We start from the raw sequence: 6,000 nt of genomic DNA on the forward strand, positions 1-6,000 counted from the left end.
GTTGGGAGAATTAAATGAGCGTATTTAGGCAAGGTGCATGGAACAACGCCTGACATAGAGAAAGTGCTTCGTGAAGGTGTGTCCCAGGGGACTGAGAGGAATTGCTTACTGGGTTTTACTTTGGAATGACAGAAACGGTTTGCAACTAGGTAGAGGTGCTGTTGCACAACATCTGGGAATGTTCTAGATGCCACTGAATCATTCGCCTTAAAAGGTTTAATTTTATGTTAGGTAACTTTCACCTCAATAAATTCTTTTCAAAGTGTGTGTCTGCTTGCATTAGTCCACTCAGGCTGCCGGAACAAAGTACCACAGGCTGGGGGGCTGGAATAATAGAAACACCCTTTTTCACAGTCTGGAGGCCTAAAGGCCACAGTCGATGTTAGAGGGTGGGTTTCCTGCTTGTCGCTGGCTGTCGTCTTTCTGTGTCCTCCCTGGTCATCTCCTCCTATCATAAGGACACCATTTTACCTAACGACCTCATTTTACCCTAATCAGCTCATTAAAGACCCTGTCTCCAAATACCCTCACGCTTGAGGTACTGAGGGTAAGAACTTCAACATCTGAATTTGGGGGCCCACTATCGCCACCGCTGAGATTCATCATTAAAGCAGAAAGGTCTAGAGTAGCCCTGGTTCACGGCAGATCCGGGATAGGGTCATGCTTTGGGGCCTCTAACTTCAGTGGAAGTTTCCAGGCCTTGACTCTCCTTTTACTAGCAGCGCTTGTTTGTCACTCCACTGCTTCTTGAAGTGCTGGTTGACATCAGCTTCTGTCCTCCCACACTCTCCTGGCCCCGGACTACTTCTGGGATGCTCCATCTCAGATTCACCCTCACGGTACTTGTTGGGTTGGGGGCTCAGCCACAAGCCCCCTTCTTTTACTTTCTCAGCCCTGTCTCCAAGCTGAGTGACAATCCAAACCTGGTTCACTGTCCATGTCTCTCTCAGGCCAGCCCATGCCTTAGAGATCACATTCCCTTAGCCCCTGTTCCCCTGACTCTGTGTGGGCCCCCCACTCCTTTGTCCTGTCCCCATGATTGCTGCCGCAGGAAAGGACTGCCCATTCATCCTTCTGTTCCTGCAAAACCTGAACTTGTTATCATCCTTGTTACCTCTCTCCCTCACCATCCATATCCAAATGCTCAGTGGAGATCAACTCATGCCTCAGCGTCCTCATCTGTAAAATGGGGACAACAACAGATCTTCCTGTCAAAGGGAATAATACATATTGTTATACTGGAAAAGTATCATTGTTGCATAACAAATAACCCCAGAATTAGTGGCTACAACCAGCCTTGCTTTTGTGTTCTTAACTCTGTGGGCCAGGGCTAGGGGTAAAGTCTCAGCCAGCAGCTCTGAACTGGAAGAAGGTGGCAGGCTCTGGAATCTGTGCTCTTGGAGTTACATACTTACCTCTATCACCACACAGGGCCTGCAAAAGGGTCTGGAGTTGATTTTCAGCCAACAGTGGGCTGAGAGATACCGTCCACATTCAAGACCCCTATGGGGGTTACATTTTCTGTGTCTGGTTTCTGGAGGGAGACTTTTTCTGGCACAGGAAAGCAATTCTCTTTCTGAAAGATCACAACCTGTATTTCTCGGAATCTGTCTCCTTCTATCTCTCCTCAGCTGCTATCCCAGTCCAGGTCCCCGTGGTGACTCCTAATGGACACCGGCCCAGCCTCTGGCATCTCCACTGTCCCTGAGAGCATGAAACAAAGTTTCCAGCCCATTTAGCTAAAGGCAGACCCCAAAGCCGCCCCCACAGCTGCCTGTGATTTGTAAGCTGTTCTGATAAACCACTATTGCTTTTTTTTTTTTTTTAATTTTCTAGAGGCATGTCTTATTTATTTATTTATTTATTATTTGTTTGTTTGTTTTTTGGTTTATACAAGCACTGGGTACAGTCAGAAGCGCGGGAGGGTGAGAGAATTCACCAGAGCCAGAGCGGGGAGCAGAGCAGGCAGAAGGACCGAAGTACACTGCTGAGGGGAGCAGCGGGTGGCAGGAGAGGTCTGCGCCATGTGGGACCCTCCTCCGGTGGCCGGGGAGCAGCCGGGGATCGAACCGGTGCCGCAGAGGCCGTGGGCAGCTTCACAACCCAGCGCTCAACCGCTGCGCCACCGGGGAGGCCCCCACTATTGCTTTTTTATCAAGGACAACACTCAGGCCCTCCTTCTTTCTTCTTGTCCTCACAAAGATGACCAAGATGCTGTGTGTGTGTGTGGGGGGGGGGGAGGGATCACATAATCTGCCAATCCAGAAAATTCCCTCCATGACTTTGGAAAAGGAGCACTGTTAATTTCACTGAACAGGCGTTAAGCCAGACTGTGAGGGGCAGCACAGGTAATGTGAACTCCTACCCTTTTCCTAAATAGCCGAGCACTGCTTTACACACAAGCTCTGGAGATTACTGGTAACTCGACCCCAGGTCAGAAGACCTGAGTCCTTACAGTCTTTCCTAGCCCACCCTAAACTCACCCTAGTGAATTGCCTTTATCTTGGGAATAACCAAACTTCCGCATCCTTATGAAGAACAGGTGGTTACAGTTTGGAACAAGGAGCCCCTATAAATTCCCCGGCCACATCAAGGCCAGGACACTGTCTTCCTTGGTATTTATACTTCAAAGAGACAGCTCCCAGGTCCTCGGGCAAAAAAACAGGCCTTTGCTATGTAGGTAACAGGCCAGAGGTTTCTTCAAATTTTAAAAAGATTTGCAAAATGGATTTCGGTTGTGCAATGGAACATTATTCAGACATGAAAGGGAATGAAGCGGCTACCTGAGTGACATTTGAGAGCACGAGAAGGTCAGGATGCAAAAGGACAAATGGCCTATGATCACCTCTAGGACATGGCTAGAAGAGGTCAGCTGGTAGAGACAGAATGTGGATTAGAAGCTCCCCGGGACTGGGGGGGCAGGAGGGAAAGTTAGGCCTTCAAGGATACAGTTTCTATTTAGGGTGAAGAAAAGGTTTGGAAGGAGAGAATGGTTGCAGTTTCACAGCCTGGTGGCTGTCGTTAATGCCACAAATTGTGTTCCTTAAAAATAGTTAAGTGGTACATTATCTGTTTGGTGTATTTTACCATGACTTTTAAGGATAGCACACACAAAACAGATTTACCTACATAGCAAAGAGACCAAAGCAACACACACACATACACACACACAATTCCTTAAGGAAATGCTCTAAGAAGGGAGCAGGAAACAGTCTCTTTCCCTTTTAGTAACAGGGAAAACTCTTATAAATTTACCCCACGGTAACTTGCTGAACTGCCCACCATATTCAACGGAGAGTCGGTTACCTCACCCCTCATTCCAGCTTACAGGCCCCTAATGTGAGCCCAAATCCTTGCCCAACCTCCTCCCAGTCCCTGCCTACTGCACCCCTAAATCCTCCAGAGGGCTCCCCCCACACTCTCGCAGCAGTGTTTCTCCATATATTAAGTGAGACCATCGGTGTTTGTCTTCCTCCTGAATTACTTCATTTAGCCTTATCCTTTCCAGTTCTACCCATGTTGATCCTTTTTTACAGCTGAGAGGGGGAGGGTTGTGGGTGGAGGTGGGGAGGTGCCAGAGTCCAAAGGAACATGCTGGAGCATGGTTGGGGCACTGGTGGTGGGCAGGTAGGCAAGAAAGCACATTTAGCCAAAGAAGCAGATAAAAGATATAAACTGGGGGCCACCCTGGTGGTGCAGGGGTTAAAGTTCCCAGCAATAACAACCTATGGACAGCCACTGCAGCATGAGTTTGATCCCCAGCCAGAGAGCTGACCCACATGGCACAGCAGACCTCTCCTGTCTCGCCCGCTGCTCCCCTCAGCAGTATATTTCGTCAGTCTGCCTGTTCTGTTCCCCGCTCTGTCTCTGGTGAATCCTCTCACCCCCCCGCACCTCTGGCCTACACCCCAGTTCTTGTATGCTTAAATAAATAAACATAAATCTCTTTTTAAAAAATGTAAACTGACTTTACCTCAGTTAACATAATTTATAGGAGAAAAAACAAAAGCAAAAGGTAACTATGTAATGCGATGGGTATGTTGATGGTAGTGGTCATAGCATATCCTATTTTTGATATGTAGACATATCAAAAATTAAACCATGCACATTAAATAGATACCATTCCTGCTTGTCAATCATAGCTCAATAAAGCTGAAAAAAAAAAGCGGGGGTGGGGGGGCGAACCCTATCTGTGTGGAGGAGAGGTGTCTTTCTGCTATCTTTGCAGAGAATGTCAACATTCCTTTCCCAGGAGAGCTGCACAGACTCCCTCAGGTCCTCAATGGAGTTCCTTGTGCTCAAATAAATATCCACATCCTTTCTCTCCAGGCCCGGCTCCCTCCCCCTTGGGGGGGAGGGTTGCCCTGCTTCGCTGCTCTTCCTTCTCCTTTAGATTTTCTTTTCTTTTTTTCAAACATTTATTTTTATTTATTAATTTATTTATTTATACAAGCACTGGGTACGGTGAGAAGCGCGGGAGGGTGAGAGAATTCACCAGAGCCAGAGCGGGGAGCAGAGCAGGCAGAAGGACCGAAGTACACTGCTGAGGGGAGCAGCGGGCGGCAGGAGAGGTCTGCGTGCCATGTGGGACGTGGCCCGGGAGCAGCCGGGGATCGAACCGGCACTGCAGAGGCTGCGGGCAGCTTCGCAACCCAGCGCTCAACCGCTGCGCCACCGGGGAGGCCCCCACTATTGCTTTTTTATCAAGGACAACACTCAGGCCCTCCTTCTTTCTTCTTGTCCTCACAAAGATGACCAAGATGCTGTGTGTGTGTGTGGGGGGGGGGGAGGGATCACATAATCTGCCAATCCAGAAAATTCCCTCCATGACTTTGGAAAAGGAGCACTGTTAATTTCACTGAACAGGCGTTAAGCCAGACTGTGAGGGGCAGCACAGGTAATGTGAACTCCTACCCTTTTCCTAAATAGCCGAGCACTGCTTTACACACAAGCTCTGGAGATTACTGGTAACTCGACCCCAGGTCAGAAGACCTGAGTCCTTACAGTCTTTCCTAGCCCACCCTAAACTCACCCTAGTGAATTGCCTTTATCTTGGGAATAACCAAACTTCCGCATCCTTATGAAGAACAGGTGGTTACAGTTTGGAACAAGGAGCCCCTATAAATTCCCCGGCCACATCAAGGCCAGGACACTGTCTTCCTTGGTATTTATACTTCAAAGAGACAGCTCCCAGGTCCTCGGGCAAAAAAACAGGCCTTTGCTATGTAGGTAACAGGCCAGAGGTTTCTTCAAATTTTAAAAAGATTTGCAAAATGGATTTCGGTTGTGCAATGGAACATTATTCAGACATGAAAGGGAATGAAGCGGCTACCTGAGTGACATTTGAGAGCACGAGAAGGTCAGGATGCAAAAGGACAAATGGCCTATGATCACCTCTAGGACATGGCTAGAAGAGGTCAGCTGGTAGAGACAGAATGTGGATTAGAAGCTCCCCGGGACTGGGGGGGCAGGAGGGAAAGTTAGGCCTTCAAGGATACAGTTTCTATTTAGGGTGAAGAAAAGGTTTGGAAGGAGAGAATGGTTGCAGTTTCACAGCCTGGTGGCTGTCGTTAATGCCACAAATTGTGTTCCTTAAAAATAGTTAAGTGGTACATTATCTGTTTGGTGTATTTTACCATGACTTTTAAGGATAGCACACACAAAACAGATTTACCTACATAGCAAAGAGACCAAAGCAACACACACACATACACACACACAATTCCTTAAGGAAATGCTCTAAGAAGGGAGCAGGAAACAGTCTCTTTCCCTTTTAGTAACAGGGAAAACTCTTATAAATTTACCCCACGGTAACTTGCTGAACTGCCCACCATATTCAACGGAGAGTCGGTTACCTCACCCCTCATTCCAGCTTACAGGCCCCTAATGTGAGCCCAAATCCTTGCCCAACCTCCTCCCAGTCCCTGCCTACTGCACCCCTAAATCCTCCAGAGGGCTCCCCCCACACTCTCGCAGCAGTGTTTCTCCATATATTAAGTG

The sequence above is a fragment of the Talpa europaea genome (assembly GCF_964194135.1).
Source record: "Talpa europaea genome assembly, chromosome: 14".
Taxonomy (NCBI): domain Eukaryota; kingdom Metazoa; phylum Chordata; class Mammalia; order Eulipotyphla; family Talpidae; genus Talpa; species Talpa europaea.